The 23,200-nt window shown below is 44.4% G+C and overlaps 1 long non-coding RNA gene across 1 annotated transcript; it reads right to left on the minus strand.

Annotated features, from left to right (window-relative positions):
* Nucleotides 1–51: 51 nt before the first annotated feature.
* LOC124194010 lies at nt 52–20,268 on the minus strand. The gene is made up of 2 exons (XR_006874563.1): nt 20,083–20,268; nt 52–184 (listed from the first exon to the last, which is right to left on the minus strand). It is a non-coding gene; the product is annotated as an uncharacterized LOC124194010 (long non-coding RNA).
* Nucleotides 20,269–23,200: the final 2,932 nt, after the last annotated feature.

Genomic DNA, 23,200 nt, shown 5'->3' on the forward strand with positions numbered 1-23,200 from the left:
TTTCCAGGCGAATGGGGAGAAAAAATAAAATAAAATAAAATTTGGACTTGCCGCGCGATGAACCTCGTAGTCTCCTCTCGCCCCCTTTGAAAATATCGCAGCACTGCGGGCGCCATTTTCCCTCTCTCGCTCCGTGTGTTTATTATCACGTCGCAACATTTTCTTGTTTTTCTTTCCTGGTCGGCTAAAAATAAAGAAAAAGAAGAAAACATTTCAGCACATTCACACAAGAGCCAGCAAAGTGCATAAATCACGGCGGGATGGCTCCGCCCACCCCTGTTTCCCCCCGCCAACAACACACGATACGGCAACCCAAAGCCGCGTGAATTCTTGATTATATTATGATGATTATTTGCCTCTTTTTCTTTCTTCTTCTCCCTGCGTGCGCCTTTGGCAGAGCGTTGAAAACTAAAAATAAAGAAGAAATCAGAAACAAAAAAGTTACGGTGTGACCGTATGAATAGAGAGAACCGCGTTCAGACGAAGTTTGAGAGGGTCGATGAAAATTCAATGTCTAAATAAGTCGAGAGATATAGGGGGGGAGCGAATGAGTTATACTAGTGTTGTTGTTGTGTGTTGTTGTTGCTGCTCGGTTGTTGTGTGTGTGCACGATTACTTTCAGTAGAGATCACGGGAGCGCCACGGAGGATGAACAAACTGTGTTGGTTCGGACTAAGCGGTGAGCGCCAGTCGGGATTCCAGCTGCGAGTCGGCAATTAGTTGGCCGGCAGGTGGGCGTCGGGCAAAAGATTACGCATACGGCCGACCAGCACAGAGCGCCAGACATTTCTTTTCTCGACATGAGTCTTTAAAGGTGAGGGGGGGGGGTTTTCTCTCGACGGGAAAAAAAGCCCAAAATGTTTTTTTAAATATTTTTTTCGATTTGAGAATCAGAAAAAAAACATCGTAAATCCAGGGCCGGGGGTATATCCAACATTTTACATAAGTAGAGTCAAATGTTGTGTGGTTGTTGTTGTTGTCTATGTAGATGAGAGTCGAAGATAGACAAGAGGGAAAAAGAGCTTGGAATATCGAGATTACATCAACCCCTTTTCTTTTTCCCAGGCCATCTTTTAACAAGTTCGAAAAAACAAAAAAGAGTTGGCCGTGTGTGGGTGATGGCCGGCGTTGATTGGTGACTGATCACAAAATTGCAGCGGGATCAACCCTGCAAAAGTCGGAATCTCTTTTATATTAAATTGTGTTTTTGGGACCGAAATGCGCAGGGAGACGGGCAGCGAAAAAAAAGGTAAAAAGAAAAGGAGGGAAAAGCAGCGACTTGTGGCGTTGATTCGTGATTTGTGGCAGCGCGTCTGAACAACGCACGAAACCTTGACGGGGGGACAGAGAGAGACAGACATTCCGTCAAATGACCATTTCCAGCGTCAGCGTCCGTCTGTCTCCCGACCCGGGCCAGCCAACGCACTTAACAACGCAATTCACGTTAGAGAGAGAGAAAGAGAGGGGGGCAACCGAAACGAAAGAACCAACGAACGAACCAACGACGGTCTTGTCCAACGTTTTTCGGCCCGCCCGTTTCGTTTCTTGTTGAGCCAAAAAAAACCGGCCACGGTGAAGGGGAGCGCCATGGCAAGAGAGAGCCGGCCAGCATCAACGGCCTTGCTCTCTCTCTCTCGCTCTGTTTGCTTGGCTATTCACCGCGTATAACGAGCGCAACAACAACAACAACAACAACAGGCGGTTGACGAATTGGCAAAGATTGGCACTACTGGGCGATTACAAAACAGTCGCCCTGATGGACATTTAAAAAACAACCCAAAGGCTTCCGTCCTTTGGACCATCGCGAGGGTAATAACAACCAGTAGTGGGTTAGACTGCTGCTGCTGGTTGTTGCAATAGGGGCAGTAGCCGTGGATCGGTTGGCGGCAACAAAAACAAAAACAACAACAACAACAACAACAACAGAAAAAGGAAGGCGATATTCAAGTCAGGTCCGGTTCGATTGTTTTCACGTTTTTCAAAAGGAACGAGCGCGCGCCGTTGACAAGACACTTGAGAGGAATTTCAATAGGGACATTGGTGATTTTAGACACGAAAGAAGCGCCAGGTAAAATTACGTGACGATTGGCGCACTCGTCGAGGTCAATACGATCCAAATTGAGCCTCAAAAAAAAAATGTTTAATGGAAAAAAAAAGTGGCCAAATGAAAAGTGAAAAACTGGAAATTTTGTGGACAAACACAAGTGGCTTTAACGGACTTGTTCCTCCACGTGTGCCTAATCGGAATATTATCGACTTTAATCTATTTTTGTGAAAACATTTCAGGTTTTTGTTTTTCTTGTCTGTTGTTTTCCCTGAAATTCATTCCGATTGTGCCTTTTTACACATCACTCAATCACTCGACGTCGATTCATTGATGGAAAGGGAAAAGGAGAAAACCAAAATGCGAGTCTCGAGGGCAAAACAAAACTACGACGTTGTCTTTTATCTGTGTCTCAAAAAACCTGCGACAAATCCAAACGGCTTCCAGGATCTCCGGCTGGATTGCCCAACAGACAAACGGGTTCTGTTTTATATCAATTTCTTTGAAAAAAAACAAAACAATCGGGGCCGTCGGGGTTCCGCGCCACCGTAGAGACGCCACACAGAATAGAAACAAAATAAATACGGGAGGCCACACAGAAAGAAACGGTGACATTTCATCTACAAAGTTAAATAAAGAAACTAAACAATTCATCAAGAATTAATGAATTTCCTATACGGAATACAACTGCGCATTACACCTGCAACACGTAACTCTATAACTGAATGCAATTGGAAAAGGAGAGTTTACGATGAATAAATTAGTTCTGTTTTTTTTTTTCTTTCTGTTTTGTTCCCCTGGGCCGGTGCAAACAATAATGACCGTCAGCATTTCTTTCCCTTCACATGTCCCACCACCATCCCACTTGAACATTTTCTCCGGCTCCAAGTTGTCACCCGATCTTTCATTTCACGTTTCTGACTGACTTGGCAGCAGCAGCAGCAGCTCCGCTTCTTTTTCTCCTATTATAATTGAATTTATAACTTGACTAGTCTTTTCTATAGCCATTGACAGAACGTTTGACTAACTGGACCGGACAATGTCTGTTCGTTCCCAAGCCGCAAAAGAGAAAAAAAAGAGAAAAGACGGAAAAAAAACGAATTTTCATTTTTCTAACGAAAAACAGAACCGTCCAGCGGCCGGCCGGCTGTCAGGTCTTTGGAAAAATAATCGCTTGATGAGCGTCATCCGCATATCTAGAGTCGTCCATCTCGATTCAAGCGACTGGCCCATGGCAGTAGCAGCAGCAGCCAGCCAGCCCAGCAGCCGAGAAGCAGCCCGCATTACATTATTATGCGCAACTCCGGTTTCTCGCCCAGCTTAACCACTGGTTAATATCTGTGTTTGTCCAGCGTGTATGTATGTGTGTGTACATATCCAGCAACTCCTTTCAAATAATAAAAAAATCCCCCTCCCCCCCTGGAAGCAAAAAAAAAAGTAATAACAATAAAAAATCATCAAAAAAGAAAAAGTAGTGGCAATAAGTGTACGATTAAAAATCGTGATGCAATCATTCCGGTGGCGAAATCCGTGTTGTCATGTACGTTACTGATGTTCCAGGATATATATACACACACAGAGACGAGACAGACATTGAGGAGAAGAGAAGAAGACAACCAGCCAGAAAAGCGGATGGCGGAGGAGGAAAAAGTGGGCGAGAGAATGTTGGTGTGTGTGTTGTATCCGCAGAGCTGCTAACCCCCCCCCCATCATCTTCAGCGACTTTTACGTGTATGATTTACCGTTCAAAGACCCTGGCCAGTCTCTTGTGAATCGTTAAAGTCGCCTCAAAAACATATTTCTCTCGGCTCTTTATCTCCCCCCTTCTTCTTCTTCTTCTTCTTTCCTTACATTTTTATTTTATTTTATTTTATTTTATTTTTTCGCCCAGCACGTCCACCGTTTATGTGGAACACAAGTTGTAGGTATGGTCTACTACTCCTGCTGATGGCTGACTGGCTGGCCACGTAATACCCCCGTATAGGAATAAGGAGGCACCCATCATCGTGAATAATCTGTCTCTTTCTTTCTCTCATGTCCACGTACGTGAACTGTTTGTTTTTCGTTTTATTTGGGATACGTGGTCGTTGACGGACGACGTGCCATGCGAAAATGGGACAGAAAAACGCGCAGGCGAAAAAACTTTCGCGAAAAAAAAAAAAAAATAGAGACGAGCGTTATAAATCATTTTGAAAAATCTGAGGCCATGGCCGTCGTGTGTCCGGGAATTGTCGCGACGCTGCTGCTGCTGCTGCTGCTGCATTATTATTTATTCTTCTTCTTGTCAAAAGGTTGTCGTCGAGACACGAAATATTTGTAAAAATAAAAAGTCGACTTTTTGGAGCTGTTTCATCGTCTTTGTCTCTTTCTCTTATTTCTCTCGGAGAAGAAGAAAGAAAGAAGAAAAAACAGTTGAGACGGACACAAGACAAAATAAAAAGCCCCGGGACAAGCGGATACAACAACAACACACGCACATCTTTCTTTTATAAGATGTAATATTCACTTGACCACTTGTCCAGTGTCTCGGCAAATACACCAGGGCCCAGGAGCACTCTTTTGTCCGTCTCTCTTGTGGACAGAAGCTTTTCCCTTCCATCAACAGTAGTAGTAGTGGTAGTACCACAAAGTAGTAGCTATGGCAACAATGCTGTAGGGACTAGGGAGGGGAGCTCAAATAATCAGAAAGAAAGAAAGAAAAAAAAAACACCAAATCAAATACAAAGTTGACACGTGATGTCATTTTGCTCTGCCGGTCTACCAACGAAAACTATCGGGTGGTGTGCGTGATGAGGGGCTACAAGACAAGACGGAAAAAAACCTTTTGGGGTCGGAGTTAAAAAAAAAGAGAAGAGACTGGAGGTGACAAGCGATGACACTCGAGTCCACGGCCGTCCGTCCGTCCCCCTTGATGTTGACAGGAGCCAACAACAGGAAGGCACGCAACCCAGGAGCCTTCCCAAAGAGGAGGAGGAGAACGTTTGCCCAGCACTCGACAAACTTGTGAGGGACAAACAAACACACACAAAACAGAGAGAGAAAAAGAGAATAATAATAATATAAATAAAAGCCGATCAAGTGGAAGGAGAGACGAGGAAGCAGCAACGACAACAACATCACGCCGTCCAAATTTAATCCGACATCAAATTCATTTGTTTCGACATGAGACCACGCACCAGCAGCAAAGGCCAACCATTCCCAATTGGAATCACAGACGACAAAACCAAAAATAGAAAAAAAAAGGTTACAGGCGCCACATCCAAACGAAACAAACAAACAGCTCCGGGTGGAATTTAACAAAAAAAAATTTTTTGGGTTTTGTTTTCCTGTGCGGAGAATGGCAGGGGCGCCAAGTCATTGCATCCGTCCATCCGGCGCGTTCAATAATCAACAACCGATTGCTAACAGCTTCTTCTTCTTCTTGTCGTCTCTCTCCTATATATTTATACACACACACACACATAAAAAGAAAAGGGAAGTCTTCTTCCTGCCGCCAGGTGCTAATCACAACGACCGACTCTCCAAAGCTTCTTCTTTGAATAATTGAACAGCTCTCGACTCGAAAAGAAGAAGAAGAAGAAAAATGTTGTTCTCTTCTTCCAGCAGCCGGCCGGCCTGCCTATTAGACGGAGCAAAGGGAAAATTGTGTGTCGGCTTTGCAGAGAGTCGATTCGAGTTGCTGACTCATTGGAATGAATGACACACACACCACCAATCCACCACCACCTCTCACCATTGGGAGAGAAGAGAAAAGAAAAGAAAAAAGGTTCAAAGTTGGCCCGATCCCGACGGTTTATATTCATATCATCCTGATAATGAGCGTGATGATCCATCAGATCACGGCGTGAACGAGAGGCGGACAACTTAATCACAATTCTCCGTCTCATTTCGTGATCGAACCCCAAAAAGTCAAATTTAAAAAATCTCTCTCTCTCTCTCTCTTTTTCCTTTTCTTTTCTTCTCATCGATTACGTCAGGTCTGTCAGTAGGCTAACGAGGTCTTCCAATCGATCCAATTGTCCACCGATGCAACATTAAAATTCCGATTCGTGTGTGCGTGTAGTTTTATGGGAATAGCTTTTTCCCCCCGAGAACCCGCTGGCTCCTGGGTATTAAAAAGAAAAAGAAAAAAACAAATTGATGACTGGACCGTCGTGCAGCATTACGTGATTCTCTTTGGTATTAACGACGGCCATCGAGTTCTAAGGGCGTTTTGATGGCTGATTACAAGGATCGGATCGTGTGTGTGTGTGTGTGTGCCCTGTAGAGAAGAGAAGAAGAGAAGGAGCGCGGCTTATCATCAAATAACTCGTCTTTTTTTTCCCGTCCGAGGCCTTTCAACGTCAGTTTAACCACGTTTCGCATTCTTTTCGTCCAGGGCCGGCGTCGTTTTTTTTTATCCCCTAAGAATTTCGCCGTCCCTTTTTTTTTATTTTTTCGTGCGTCTACGGACAACCCAAATTGGAGATCATTTGGGTTGGTTGTCCCGCCGAGCCATTGCGTGACCCACAGCGACGGCCTTTTCCTTCAGATTCGGCCGAATCTCAGAAATATTTAAAAACAAAACTATTTTTTTTCTTTTTTCTTTTTTTTTCTCTCTGACCATTTGTGGCGCTTTAGAGTAGCCGAGTTGCAGCGTGCAAAAATAACTAAAAAAACCCCCAAAAATATCTTTTGAACAAAATTTCGTTTATAGCGAGACCCAATTATTCGGGAAAGGAATGGCCGAGCTCGAACGAGGGTCGAGGTAGGAGCTCGATTATGGAAATGAAATCATGATGCCCAAAAGGCCAACTAATTAACGACGATGGTTATGTCTAGAGTCAAATTCCTCGCCGACCTAATAAACAGTATGTTATGCACGTCCGAAACCGCGGGAAAAAAAAAGAAAAAGTTAAAAAAAAGAAAGAAATTCGTTCATTTCTTACATGTTATTGGCGTCCTGCTCGTGCAGGTCCCTCATTCCTGTTTTGTGTCCCACAGGTCCTCCTCCTCCTTTTTTTGTTGGTTATTTTGACACGCATTTCCACGAAAGATTGACCTCTCTGATTGGCCCCTTTTTTTCGCCCCCTTCTCTAACCAAAAAAAGTTAAATCTTCATCCCGTTGGCCTTTTGATTATCTTTGGGTTGTCATTTTTTGTTAAAGTCACGGCGACGAGCCTCGTTTTGTAATCAATGCAACAGAATGACTCGACTCAACTTCCACCCAACCAACCAACAAATAGAAAAAGAAAAAAACATTTGATGGGCACATGCAGCTGCGCGTGTGTTAAGCAGATGCGCGGTGCATTATTGGGTGGTCGCCCGTCGCCCGTCACCCGTCGTGAAACAGCTCCGGCCCGCAATTGCTCCGGGAAACACCCATGGGGGGAAAATAGAAAATCAGAACAATACCTGCCCGGCGCGCTATCTCTTCTCCTTGAGGAGGTATAGTTGTTGTTGGACAACAAACGACAACAACAAACAACAACAAGCGTCAAGTCACCCGGTTCCGTGGAATTCATCAACGCACGGGGCACAGGCCGGGGAGAAATACCAAAACGATCCCCTCCCCGCATTTCTCTCCAACCCCAAAAAATTGATAACAAACAACAACCAAAGTCAAAGTTGCAACTCTATTATTAACGAATTCTGATGATTCGGGAAAACATTTCATTCCGTCTCCCTTGGCCGCCTTTTGTTTTCTTTTCTCTTTTTCTTTTTTACTGGCCGGCCAAAACGAACGCGATTGTCATCATCAGCCAGACGGACAAGGAGGGGTGGTGGGGAAAAAGACAAAAACAAACAAGAAGCGCTGGGAACAACCAGCAAACAGATTGGCCCCACTCGAGAATCGTGACGGCCATTGCGAAAAAATAAAAAAATAAAAATAAAAAAAGACAAAAAGGAAAAAGTAACAAAAGAAATCTGGCGAGAAGAGTCTTTTATCTGTGTTTATAGATTCCATAAATGGCAAATTTCAAAAGCGTTTAGAAAAAGATGATGGACTCGAGAGAGAGAAGAGAAGAGGATGAATCATACCTCTCCCTCCATCTTTCTCTCCCTCTCTGGCCATGCGCAACTGGACGGGTAGTCGTCGTCGTTATCTAACGCGGGCATCGTGAATTTCTTCGACAAGAAGAAGAAGAAGAAGGAAAGAGACGGTGGGGGTTTTCTCTGGTTGTTGGGAGATGGAGAGACGAGATGGAGACGAGGGCCGCCGCTCGGTGGCTCGCCTGCTGTTGTTTCCTTCCAATCAATCCATCCATCAATATTTTTCTCTTCTTTTTGCTTTTTCTTTTTCTTTTTTTTTATTCCAGCGGATGCGCGTGGGACTCGGGAGCGTGTCGAGCGGGAGGAGGGAAGAAACAAGAATCTACCAACGGGCGCCTTTTGACTGTCGTTGCCCAGGTGATTTATGAATCACGTTAGGCAACGAGAGAAATTCTCAAGACAACGCCCCCCTCCCACCCTCCCATACTTCGTCCGTTTTTTTTTTTCAATTCGGGAGAAAACAAAAATGAAATCAATTTGATGAGTTTTTTTTTCGGGTGTGTGTTTTTCTTTTCAATTTTCTCACGAACGAAAAAACAAATTACGTCAAACTCCTGGTGAAAATGAGTGAATGAAGAATTCAACAGGGAAAAAGAAATTCTTGTTCAAAAATCAAAAAATAAAATAGAAATCAAATAGAAATTTGAAAAACTATTTCTGCTGGAATGAAAATTGATAATAATAGCCCAGGTCCGACTCTCTCTCTCCCGTCCCGACTGGTGCACCGTCATCAGAACTCTTTAGTGATGACTGTCGAATCGCCCGCCGTGATTTGACAGGGCCCAGTCAAAATGATACACAACAACACAATGTGGCGATCGTATAGACACACACACACACACACGCAGCATTTCTTCTTTTGCCTTTCTCCCTTTCCCTTAGCCCATGTCTTGGATAGATCTAAAGCTTCTTCGTCTTTCTAGCAGCGGCCAGCATTCTTATTGCCCGTCACTGATCCAGCCCCATCATGGCCGGGTAGATGACCGCCGTGCTGATTCATCCACCACCTTTTATCCATTCAACTCGTTCAGAAATTCCTCCCGTAGATCTTTGATTTATTTATTTATTTATTTATTTCTATTTAGATCACCCTCCTCCGTCAGTTTAGTTTTCATTTCCATTTCGACTGCACGTCTCGATGGCATATCGGCAGGGGGAAATTGCGGAGGCTCAACAAGTCACGAAGGCAACGGAGCAACGCTCAGCGGCAGTTCCAGCGGGTGGCGCCAAATTGGGCCCCAGCGGCGGGACGGCGAAAGTTCCAAGACTCACGGACGGACGACTACCGGACCCACTGTACACAGGTATAAAGGTGGAAAAGAGATGGAGGTTAAAAAACGCCTCACGTTCCACCGTCGACTCACCAGTCGCCCTCCGACTCTCTCGCCCAACGCAACTTGTTGGCCAACGGGGGGAAACGGTTGCATCAATGCCCGTTGCCCGGCCAGAAGACGATTCTGCTGGTCGCTAATTATTGAATTAATAAAAAAAAAAAAATACCCAGAAATAGAATTTCTTCTTCGACTCAACTATAGTGGGAACGGGCGATTGATTTGGTTTCAATTCCCACACGAAAATCCAATGAAATCAAAGCAAAGACGCGCCCGTATAGAGAGAAAGTCTCTTGTTTTATTAAATGTGGTGAACTGATTCGATGGGCGACGCATAAATCGAAAACGGGCAGCTGCCCAGCCACAAGAGAGAGACTTTCAAATTTTTGTGTCGACGCATTGACATGACACTGGGCTCTCAACACAAGCGCTTCACCTTCGTTTATGCAATGCCGACGACCGACCGAGCGAGCGACGACCGGGCGGAGATATTGGGATTGCCCGGCTATCGTCGGCTCTCTCTCTGCCAGACAACCAAACGAATTCCCGAGAAACTCTGCCACATGTGTGAAATGTGATGTGACAAAAAAGCGAGTTGACGCAATTCAACAGAAAACAACTGAAAATTCAAAAAGGACCGAAAATAGATGGAAGGAAAGAAACGAAATGGGGGTGGGGGGGGAGGAGGAGGTGGTTGAAACCAAATCAAAAGGTAAATATACAACCACAGACTCTCTCTCTCTCTTATTCTCTCTCTTATTCTACCTGTGTGTAGAGCCTCTCGGTGAGTCTGTGCACTAGTCTCTAGAGAAAGAGAGAGACTACCTGCGAGTGTGTGTACACCTGACTTTTGATTTTTGGCCGCCAGGGGTAAAGAGGCAGGACCCCGGAGGAGGTGGGTTAGGTTACACCACACCAAGAGGGAACCTCTTTTTTTATTTTGTTTCTTTCGTGTGCGTGAATCTACCTTTCGGAGGAGTGGGCAGTTGCGAGGAGGAGGAGGAGGAAGAAAACCAGAAGAAAGAGGAGGAGCGCTCGTTCGGGGTTCGGGGCGGCCCAGGTATAAAACTGGCGGAGGCTGCAAGTCACAACGGCCAGTTGGAAGACTCGACTCTGACGAGAAACACACAGAGAGAAAAACAGACAACCGCCGCGCTTACCTATACTCACCCCCCTCACTAACTCAACCCAAAAGTTCCACAACCAAACACTTGACATTTGTTTTGGTTTTTTTTCTCTTTGAAAAAGAGACGAACAAAATTTAAAAAAATAAAAAAAGGATTATTCGTTACAGTTTTGGTTTTCATCCCCTCCTAGTAGTGCCATCAGTTTGTCGAGTGTTGAACGTTTGTGCAAGAAATTTCAATCAAAAAAAAAGAAAAAGAAAAAAAGTGCCGGGGACTCGCACAAGAGTCCAGCCGCCTCTCAAAGTGTCACGACACGATGATCTACTAAGGAGGTGGTGCCGGACGGACAGAAGACCCCAAAAGTGATTCGTTTCGGTTTGGATTTGATTAGCGACGACGACCGCAGGAGCAGCAAGAGGAGGAGGACGATGAATCGGAATCACGGCAAAAGAGATTTCATGTGCGGGCTGGGCCAGGGCGAAAAGTACAGCCTGCGCCCGCGCTCCATCGCCAAGCGGCTCGAAGTGGAGCAAAAGCTCAAGCAGCCCGTGCTGGCCAAGCGGGCGCCAAAGCCCAAGCAGAAGCCGGCCCCGCTCAGCAAGTACCGACGCAAGACGGCCAACGCCCGCGAGCGCTCGCGCATGAAAGAAATCAACCAGGCCTTCGAGACGCTGAGACGGGCCATTCCGGCGGCGGCCGACTCGCCGTCGCCCTACTCGCCGCACCACTCGGCCTCATCGCCGTCGCCGTCGTCGTCGTCCAGCAGCAGCAGCGATCGCTCCTCGTACGGCGGCGGCGGCGGCAGCTCGTCCAGCAGCAGCAACTGCGAAAAGTGGACCAAAATCACGACGCTGCGGCTGGCCATGGACTACATCGAGGCTCTGACGCGGGTGCTGGAGCACGACGCCCTGCTCGTCATCAACGACGACGACGGATTCTGTTCCAGCGGCCTCCTCATCTCCGACCGGGGCTCGTTGAGCAGCCTGGGCAGCATCGGCAGTCACCACGGCGGCTGCAGCAGCAGCAGCGGCGGCGACCTCCTGTCCGACGACCTCGACTCGTTCGACGACATCCCAAACATCGGCACGTCCGTCATCAACGACCACTGCTGCGGCGACGACGACATGGCCTTCGACATCTTCCTAGAGTCCGACAACGGCGGCGACAGCCTCCACTGCGCATTCCACCACCACCACCCGGAGCTGGTCGACACACCTCAGCCAAACACACCTTAATGATCCTCTCTCCACTTTTTCCCTCCCCCCCCAACGTCCGTCTACAAGAGCTTCTGCTGTGCTAAACAAAACAAAAAAGTGTGTCCGCCCGTCCAGACATTATCTTTGATCGCCCGGTTATTATTATTATTATTATCCCACACACAAACACACCAACCCCCCACCTTCTAGTCAAGCAAAATCGCGACGACATCCGTTCGTGTGCCCGTCTCGTTTTGATTTCATTTTTGGTTTTTTTTTGGTTTTCCCGCCCCGTGTGCCAGCACCGCAAACTGTTGGATCATCCTTTTTAGACATTTTTCAATCCTTCCACGCGCTCCTCCATCATTTCGACATGCGAGAAAAGAAGAATTTTAATCACATGCGAGAGAGAGAGAGAGAGAAAATGTTGCAATATGATTGAAAGTTGAAATAGAAAAGTAAAAAAAAAAATCTAAAAATAAGAAAAAAGAATTTGTTTTGAGAGAAAAACATATCAAATCCGGTGAACTGATTTTATTTTGAAAAGGAAAAGAAAAAAAAAAGAAAAAAATCTGATTTTATATATTTTTGTTCGTTTGATGATTATTTTTTTATTCGTTCCAAAATTCCAATTGGTGTAAAAATTGTTTCGATATTTGTGGTCGCCTCTGAAAGAGTTGTCGTTCGCCCCTATGACCGTTTGAATTTTCCCTCGTCTCAAATGATGACATCACACCCATTGCAACCCATGTATGAGCGCGTCGATTGTTGTAGCCAGTTATTGTGCAACGTGTCTGACCAATTATCGATTCTTCCGTTATACCGAGAGAAACCACAAGATAAAAAACTGCGAAATAAATTTCGTTTTGGTTCAAAGAGAGGGACTATATCATGGCGCCGTTATTACACAATATAGTCAGGACGGAACCAATCGCCGCGTTAGAATTTTACAAAAATTTCATGACCCCGCGCAACAAAATGATTATTTTTCATCAGAAATCGAAAAAAAATAAACAAAACAAAAACAGATGCGATTTATTCCCGACGATTCGGATTGAAAAGAAAGTTATATGCTGAACTGGCCTCCGCGTGAATGGCTAAAGAAAAATTGCCTTACATTTGCCTAGCGTTGATTTATGTTTGTTGCATTATATTTTGATTGTGTTCTCACTCGTCTGGATAAAAAGAAATATCAAATCCATATGCTCTCCTGATTTTTATACATCATTTCGACTGAAAAGAAAAAAACAAACAAAAAAGAAAAGAAAAAACAAAATATACATTCGTAATAAAAATAAAAAAATTAAAAACTTGTCGTTTTTGACTTATTCAAAAAATAAATATGCAGAGAAGGAAAAAAATGGAATTGGAATAACAAAATTAGAAACGAGTCGCGCTCGTTGTCTCGTCCCGATCCCGATCTCCCCACGAGCGCGCCCGTTCGTTTCACCTACACACGAAAAGGCACCCGCGAATTATTGAAGCGCAAACGCAGACACAACGACGACGTGTCCGTGACGGGCGATCAAAAAAGTTTCGATGAACCCAACACGACAAGAGACACAACCCAACAAGCCAACACAACCGACGCAACGCAACCAGCTCAGCTAGAGGAGCAGCTACTCTCCTTCTCCCGCACAGATGAAGATGCTATCGCTCGATTTTCGGTCGACTGCACTTTATAAGGGAGTTACTAGTGTAGTATTAGTCTATATAGTATCTAGAAAAGACAGGAGGAGGAGGAGGATTTCTTCCCGTTCGTGTGTTGATATTCACGTCGGGTGAAATAGAAAAAAAAAGAAAAAAAAATTTTTAAAAAAAGAGGAGAGAGTTTGGCGCCTTTGGTCCCAACTTCTTTTCCACTCGACAAGAAATCAACTGGCGTGTGTCGTTTGTTGTTTCCCTTTGCCGGCACGACCGACTTCTTCTTCTTCTATTTTCCTTTTTTCTTTTCGGATTTTTTTTGTTTTGTCGGCGCACACAAGTGACAACATTCCATCATCAAAAAAGAAAGAAAGGAGGAGAAAAGAATTGGCAGCCTTTTGAATAAATAGACGTAAAAAGTCTGCAACATGAATAAATCTCCGAGAAATGAAAATAGAGAGGTTTTGAAAGACACTAGACGAGAAAATCCAAAATCCAAAAATAATAATAAGTCGAAAGAAAAATGCTGCAATGCTGCTGCTGCTGATGGCATGGATGGCAGAGCCCACGAATTCCCCCCTCTGGGGGAAAGTGTGCCCGCCGAGTCAACAGACACACTACGCCCTATCGTCTCATCGTATAAAATAAAACAAGTCAAAGAAAAAGAAAAAAAGAAAGGAGGAGAACCGTAGCGCTGCCGATGATATTCTCCTTCTCCTACCACCACCAGCACCACCTCGGCATTAAATAGACCTGTGCGCCCCTGCCCTGCCTTAGCTAGCCACTCTCTGGCTGGCCCAGGCTTCTTTTTGGCTTTATTGTTATTCTTTTTTAATGCTACGACTTCACATACATATAAAGTTTGATAGCACGCGTTTATTCCTCCGTTACACTCACAGAAGAAAAAGAAAAAAACCGGAGGGGGAAAAAAGAAACCAAAGGGCGGCTCGATACCATTAGGACGCGGGCGCGCACACACACACAAGAGAACATGACATCATCAAATGGGTTTCTTGACTGCTGTCCCATCCGCACTCGGTCTTTGATTTATTAGGGGTGGCGCTGGCAGAAAAACGGAATCACACACACACACTCACACGAAAATGTGTAATAAGGGTTAAAAGGTAGAGAGAGAGAAAGAGGCGGAAGATGTTGTAGAGAGAGGGATGGTGTTGCTGCTGTTGTGTTATTGGGGGTGTTAATCCAATGCATATAACACCGCCGCCTTGATGGATGGCTCAGAGTTCAACATCAATCGGCCCAAGTGATGGTGTGTGTGTGCCACTAGCCAATTATACCCCACAAAACTGGGAAATAACTGAATTTGACCCCCTCGACCAAAAACCGAAAGAAAAAGAAGAAAAACGAAAAAAGAGAGAGCCGACAAGATACCCAAGCGTCCGCCAAACGATTTTTCCATCATCTTCTTCTTCTTCTTCTTCTTTTGGGGTTTCTCTCTCTCTCTCTCCCTTTATGAATGTATTTATTTATAACTTACCAAAAGAGAATAGAAAATGTTTTTTATCTGATAATTCCTATATATCGAGAGCCGTTAGTCAAAACATCCAGAGTCCATCTTAGCCCAACTGATTGGCATTAAGAGGCACGTTCCAAAAAGAAATACGCCAGGCCGCGCCCGGCATCGATGTTAATCCTGTAACATCATCATCGGCCGTGTGTGTCTGTGTGTGTGTGTGTTTGCCGGGCCCGTCGTTATATAGCCTTTACTATCATAATAATAACAATCAAAAGAAGCCAACAGCCAGAAAAGAAAGAAAGAGAAAAAAGAAGAAGATAGGAGAGAGAACTTGATGACTCTGCGCCTTCGACCGCATCCAACCCGCGTTGTCTTCTTCTCTCTTTTCGTTTAGCATTTTGTCGGGAAATGTTTTTGGCCTTTTGTAAAAACATTTTCCCCAGATTCTTTTTTTCTTTCTCTTTCTCTCGTTAGAGCTGGTTGGGCTTTTGGCGTGGCACGTGTGGTGGGCACGGGCACGGGTGGAATCCAAAGAAGAGAAAGATCAATCCAATCAAGTGGAAAAGGAATTCCATGTTCCGTGCTCCGTGGTGTAAGAGTGTCAAATGCGGAGGTGAGGATGAGAGTCGGCAGACAAGACTGTACAACTTGACGTGCAGTGCTGCTGCTGCTGCTGCTGCTGCTGCTGGATAGAGTCATCATCATTCAAGCCATTTCGACTCTCCGCCGCTAATGTATGGACTTGTGTGTGTGAGAGAGGAGGCAATCGAGTTGGCCACGGGGAAAAGAAGAAGAAGAAGAAACAAAGTTGCGCCATGATGAACATTTGTTGGCAGCGGCCAAATCGGCCGGCGCTAACACGGTCAATGAGATATGAATAATAATTCGAATAGTTAATGAACCGGACAAGAGCTAGCAGGTACAATGGTACACACATAGTGGAAGAAAAAAAACGAGTAACGCCATTGACAACCCAAATAAGAAAAAAAGAAAAAAAAAAAAAAAAACATTTTTGTGAAAGAGACGGACACAAAAATGTTTTTCTTTTACGAAAAAAAAATGTCTTGAATTCAATCGAATTGTTGGCCTCTGGTTGACCCACAACGGCGGCGGGAGGCGGCGGCGGCTACTACCAAGTTACTACACCGGACAACTCGGACGTGGGCCGAGATATGCCGGCCGACGAAAACTGGTCGAGCCGGTCCGACCTGATTTTTCGAAAACACACACACAACAGTGACCACTAGAAGAGTTGATAAATCAGAGAGCAGTTGAATCTAGTTATCCAAGAACCACTCCCTTTTTCGACCGTGTACGCACACACACACACAAGTCCCGCCAATAACAAAAATTTAAAAATAACAACTTTTGTTTTTTTATCTCTCTGTTTCTCTTTTCTTTTTCGGGGGAGTGCGTTTCTGATTATTCCCGACTCTGTCGTTTCTTTTTTTTCTTTCGTAATCGTTGACGCTTGATGATTCATTTAATGTAATCTGCTCACTGGATCGTTAACTCATTGATCAGCACTCCCCTCTCGAGAGAGTGTGTTGGGCCAGCGGCGAAATCAACAGCGCGAAGGCTGGCCAGCAGCTCAATATAAACTTCTTTTTCTTTTCTTGAGTCGGGGCCAATATTTGGCTCAACTGGCGCGCGCATTTGGCGCCGAATCGTCAAGTCAAGTCAAGAAAAAAAAAAATTTTTATTTTATTTTTTTTTTTCGTTTTCCTTCCTACCAAAAGGGCGGATGCCTCAATCAAAAGAAACAAAGTCGCTCGTAAATTTTCCCGCACCAGCGCTCCAGCTCGACAAGTCGCCCCGAAAAACCTTGCGCTATTTTACACCAACAGCCTCCGATGTGGTTGTTGTTCGAACCCTGCCACCATCACTCACGAGCTCTCTCAGTCCAGCTTCTTCTTCTCCTGGAAAGCAAAAAAAAAAAAATTCGACGTGGACAAATTGTGAACCGATTGCCAGCAAGGTCATAAACCCCCCCGGCGGACAATGGCGTTGATTGCGCACACGCTGATGACGACAATCTTTTCTCATATAAAAAAAAAGATCTTGCCCACCACCACCGACCAGCAACAACAACAACAGGAAAATACTTGGTTTTTCACCTTGTTCAAAAGTGCAGGGAAAATGGATTGAGGTTAAGTTGGACGGTCGTAAATCTTGGGGGCCAGTTACCAAGTACAAAAACAACAACAACAAGGAAAGACGAATAAGATGGTCCAACGTATACGGCCGGAATGTCGCAACAATAAAACGCCGGAGCAAGTCGATATAACTCTTCCAAGTAGTACTCTATAACCTTCGTCATTTATAAGAGAAAAAGAAGAAAGAAATCCAGTTAAAAAAAAGGAGGATGTGATGATGCACTGGGCGGGTCTGGTAATTGGCTGCAACATCTTTCACGAAAGATTCTCCTTGCCGTCATTGATTCCTTCCAGTCGACGGTGGAATTCCCGTGCCGATGCGACGGGCATCCATTTCATCTCTGATGGAACCCAACCACTTTTTGCGCCTCCTTCCGCTCTCTCACACCCCCACCACAGAGCCCAACTACTCACGACAATCCATCAATGTAAAAAGCAAGTCAGAAAAAAGAGAAAACCCCACGCATTTTAAAAAAATAAAAAAGAGTTTTTCGGTGTGTGTTGTCCTACGCATCTCTTTGCCCATTTTCCCCCTTCGTGTAATTTCCAGAGTGGCTCTCTGCGCGGTACAAGACAAGAAACACAACTCGCCCATCGCAATCGACTTTTCAGGTAAGAAGATGCAACCAGAAAACAACAAAACGAATAGAGATGGGGGGGGGGGAGAAACTATTCCACGCCCAAACATATACATGTAAGCTCGGCGCGTCTAACTACGCAACCAGCTGTGAGTCAAATGGCTTGAGCAATAGACAGAAACTGTCGGGGCGGCGACGCCAAAAAAATAAAATAAAATAAAATAGAAGAACTACATTTCGATATCTTTTTAAAAAAAAAAGAAATTTGGTTGAAAAAAAGAAATGCCACAGGGTCATCATAAACAAATTTCTCCCCTTTTTGAATCAAAAAAGAATTGCAGAAAATGTCGACCGCGTTCGCTCCCGAAATGATACCAGAAAATGAAAACAAACCAAAAAGTCAGTCAGTCAGTCTGCGTGCCAGATAAACCCGGGCGTCGTTATCCGTCCATCGGGTTGGAAGAGACAGAAAAAAAAGTTCCATGACGACGATTCCAATCATCCAATAAATTAATAATCATGTTAACTCTCAAAAGAAAACAAAATCCAAAAAAAATGGTCTGCTGCTGCTGCTGCTGTCGGGGCGGAGAATAAATAATCAATGCAAATGAGAGCGCGCGTGTCGTTCGTGCGTCGCTGCGACACACGAACATGCACAACTATGAATGGCATTATGAATTCGGGATGAATCGATCGCATAATCGGGACAAAACAAAAAAAGAAAAAAAAAACCCCGAGAATAAAAGGGGGGCAAAGAGGGACGATCGGGAGCATTACACAAAATAATAAAAACGGGGGGAATCGATAGAGATCCAAATCAGGCCCAATAATAATCTAAAGGAGGAGAGTCATATCCAAGCGAGCTCAAAACTCTTAGGTTATCCATTTGTTCGTGTCTTGTCGTTTGCTGTGGCTGGAGGATTGGAGCAGTGGGGGCAGCTGTGACGCGCCCGAGCCCAGCACGATATCACTCCATATATACAAAACAGGCTGGCCCCTTTTTTTCTTTAAAGAGAGTTAAGACTGTCAGTTCAGTTTCCCTCGTATGATGCGTTCATTTGAATAATCACGTGAACACAAAAAAATCTAATAAAATACAGAGAGAAAAATAAACGAGAAGAAAAGAAAAAGAAAATGGGGAGAATACAAGAGAATTTTCGAGGGGGGGCAAAGAAAAGACGACCTCACAGTCTGAGAGATATTTACAGGTAGATAAGTAAGTCCAACAACAACAACAACAACAACAAGTCTGGAATTATCCATAGAGCAGAGTAATGGCGACGATTTCAAATGCAGGACTCATAAAAAGGCGATGGACCGAGAGCAATAACAAGAACAACTGTTGAACACACAATAGGATCGAGTGCCACCACCACTAAGTCCCTGCATTCAAATTTCCCTCCCATTCGTCGATCGACAAATAAAAAAAAAAGAAAAGAAACGGGAAAATAAAGAGAAACAGACACACAAAAAAGTCGTGAAGGCAAAAAAAAATAGGTGACGGTTGTGAATGCTAATTGATCCCCGTCTCGACAGAGAGACATGTCGGATGGGACCGGCACGGCACAAGTTTTCGCAGGTCAAATTTATTCCAAACGGAAAAAAATCCAGGGCTTCAAATGTGATCCCCCGCAACAACAACAACAGCAAGCAACCTCCCAGTTGTCGTTGGTTACATTGTAGTTGTTATGGTTATGTACAAGTCTACTACTCCGATGCTTGGGCATCACCGCATGGGAAAAAATTATCATATAGTGTGGCTGAGCTAACGTTACATAGGCTGCACCGACCGGGAGGTCGCGTGTGCTGTTGCCCGCTCCGGGCATCACGATCGTCTGTTGGAACGATCAATCACGATCGGGAGGGCGCCCTCCCGCAAAACGGCTCAGAAAAGAAAAAGAAAGAAAAAAAATCGAAGTCGAAAGAAAGTTCAAACACAAAAAAGTGTAGTACGATACGACTGCTGCAATCATCGAATCAAAACTTTCTTTCTTATCCAACAATCCGCCGGAAAGAAGACAAGAAAAAAATGGAAACATTTTTACATCTTTATTATGACGTAAATTCCTTCTTGTGGCCGTGATGGAAGCAACTTTCGACATTGTTCCCCTTCACTCGTTATCGACGTATTTTCTTCGCCATCGAAGAGAATCGACGAGGAGGTGCCGGGGTGGCGGCAGATTCTTCTTGATCAAAAAATTGTTTTGTTGCACTTGGCTTCAAGTGTTTTTAGAAGTTCAAAGATTTTCGAATGTGAACGGTTAACCCACAGAAAAAAAGTTGCGAGGAATAAAACAAAAACGGCCCTGATCTGAAGTCGTTTGACAAATGAGCTGAGTTGAGAGTGATAAAAAACAAAAACGGAGAGAGAAAACAGTTGCAGTCAACCACCTATAGCTCAGGAATAAACGTACTCCATGACTACCTAACGATTAATAATCAACGCCCACCAAAAATTGGCCAAAAAGGAAGAATAGAGATCAATTGTGTCCTACCTTTATGTCTGGGAAATACAGCCAGACATCTACGTCAGTTGCTCCATCCATCCGCTGAAGAGTTAAATGACACCAGACGGGATGAGGTTAAGGTGAACACCCTCGTGAAAACACCCACATTCACATGGGCGTACAAGAAGACATGAGAGAGATCCGTAACTCGATGACAATGCAATGGGATGGTTTATATCTAAATAAAAATAGAAAATGGGTTATGAATCAATATTGACAGAAAAACAACAAGTCAGGAAAAATTGAAAATGAGACACTGGGAAATAACCCGTAAACCCCAAAATTGATTTCTCGACTGCCTCCCTCCCCAAAAATCGACACCTTCATCAAATCCAAACCACCAACAACGATCAAAGCGGTTCAATCGCCATCGCTCAACATCCGCTGAACGGACCGGGATTAATAACAAACCCCTCAGGACCCTATTGGAAGCCAAGAGGGAATATAACTACCAGGTGAAACAGCCGAGCTGGTCTTTCTTTCTCTCTCTTGGCCAAAAAAGAAAAAAACTAGTCATTGCCAATAATCGAATTGAAATTCGAATGGCCCAGAGAGAGAACGAAGAAACGAACAAAAAAAAAAAGAAAATGAAAAGTGAGTGTCGGAATCAGTGCGCTGCCAGTCATAAAAAAACCAGCAACTAAACAACACAACACACACGGAACGTACAGTCGAAAATGTCTGCAATAAAAATAAGCGAACCGTAAAGGTGGAACCACCCCGAATCAATTAAACACACAGCCACGGGACTAGAGAGAGAGAGAGAGAGAGAGAGAGGAGGCGCTGGGCACGTTCCGCTACGGGGCCGTTCGGCGATTGTTCCGATGAACGACATTCTTCAACGTACAACTCGCAAACGTCTCGACCGAAGAAGAAGAAAAAAAAAACCGAACGAAGGAACGTGAAAGAAAGAAAGAAGAAGTTGATTCTTTTTAACGACGCGATGAAACCGCCATAAGGCACCTAATATAATAATAATCATCATAATAATCATAATAATACCCGCAACGGCGGCGGCGGCGGCGGCGCTTTCTCTCCGCTTCTTCTCAAGAGACGCCGGCCATCAACAACATCCTTTCATTCAAAAGTTCCTACTGCGCCGTTATTGCGCATCAGCCACCCAAAAAGTTCGATTCGTTAACTGAAAAAAGACGAACAAGAAGAAGAAAAAAAGGAGGATTGTGGGTGGTGTGTGTGTCGTCTTTCGTCGTAAAAAGAAATCAAAATTGCCGTTACTTTTCTTCTTCTTCTTCTTTGGCTTTTGCGTAACGAGTCGAGTTAAAAAGGGAGGAGATGCCAACAGAAATTACCGAGGGGAAATAAAGACGTGCCACGTCCAGCAGCTCCGTGGGAAAGTAACTCGAGGAATTTCATGGAAAAAAATAAATAAAAAGAGATCCGCATTGAAATTTGTTTTCTTTTTTAACCAAATATCAAATGGAAAAACGTGACTAAATCGACCGGCGGCGGATTGAAATATTACAACAAAAACACACACACACACCAAAAAACGCAAAAGCCTTTTGGGTTAGAGTCTTTAAATAAACTGACGTTTTCAGGTGAGTAAAGGTTGACGTCACACTGGTAGTATAGGGCGGCCGGGTGGGGCGTTTGTTAAACCGGAAAACGTCTAATTTATGATTGACTTACAATAACAGAACATTGCCAACCGTTTTTTTTTTCGCTCTGTACAGAAATGAAAGAAATGGTTTTGCGTATAAAAAAATTGTTAACGTAAAAATATCCTCAACTGTCTATTCCCGAATGAAAGGAAAATGATTCACGGAAAAACCCCCTAGTTGCAACCGAAATTACGCCACGCAATTTCATTTTTAAATATACACCCCTGGAGAAAAAGAAAAAGAACTCGGGACTTTTAACCATTCAAACAGCGAAATTGAATAAATTGAAACGTCCTTTCAGAGAATTGGCAATTTCGCACTTGTGAGGAAAAAGAAAAAAAAAAAGAGAAAATTGGCCATCCGCGTGATATTCAAATAGAAATAAGAGAGTGAACGCGGGCGCTCGCGCCGATGGAAAAAAAGAGAAAAGAGACGCGATGGAAATGGACGATCAATCAAACAGGTACGCCATGGCGCCCCGTCTCGATCCTTTTTTTTCTTCTTCTCTCTCTCTTTTTTCCTTCTCTTTCGAAATTCAATTAAACGTTCACCGCCACCACCACCACCACCAAACCTCAAAAACAAAAAAACCCCACACACGACTTTTTTTCAAAACTCCCGCGTGTTGTATTCTCTCCCGGAGAGACCCACGGATGACGTGTCGATGACGACACACGACACGACAGACGCAACACAACGCGCTCACCCACGGCACACACACAGGGAATGAAAATGAAAATAGCGTTTTGTTTTCCACGTAGAAAAATATTTATTTTTTGTGGTTGTTTTGACTGACACGACACGCATGGCATGACGTTCATTTTTTTGTTTTTGTTTTTTTCTCCCGGTGGTGGTGGTGTGGGCCTCACTTGCGAATGCAAATGTCTCCCATCGATACACCGGCCTCTCCAACACAAAAAGAACTTGGGCAAAAAAAATAAAGAATGAGAAAAAGTGGTCATGTTGTTGTTGTTGTTGTTGTTTGCTTGTAGCGCAAAATATGAAATTGATGGCCACCCAAGCCGTCGCTCACCTGTACCACCACCACCAGCGTACCACAATCGACGTAGGGGTATCCACCGCCGACGCCTACGCGGGTGAAAAAAGACAACGATGGAAGAAGAAGAAGAAGAAGAAGAGTCAACGAGAGGAGGGTGAATCAAACGTTTGGGCAGGCGGCCAACTCTCCTCCAGTCGAATCAAAACCAACAAAACATTTCGAAAGTCGACGAGGAGGAACACCCACCGAAAAATAACTCAAGAAATGAAGAAACGATTCATTAAAAATTGAAGAAAAGGAAAACAAGAGAAAACGTGTGATGGTCCCGACCGTCACGAACGATCCCCGCGTTTCCCCCCCCTCTCCTGTTTCTCCTGATTCATCATCTCGTGTGTGTCTAGTCTTGTCACGACCCTCTAATTATCTGTCATGTAATCATCAACCGCAATCATCAAAAGAGACTCTCACCACCATCACCGATCCC

Source organism: Daphnia pulex, chromosome 5, assembly GCF_021134715.1.
Source record: "Daphnia pulex isolate KAP4 chromosome 5, ASM2113471v1".
In the NCBI taxonomy this organism is placed as follows: domain Eukaryota; kingdom Metazoa; phylum Arthropoda; class Branchiopoda; order Diplostraca; family Daphniidae; genus Daphnia; species Daphnia pulex.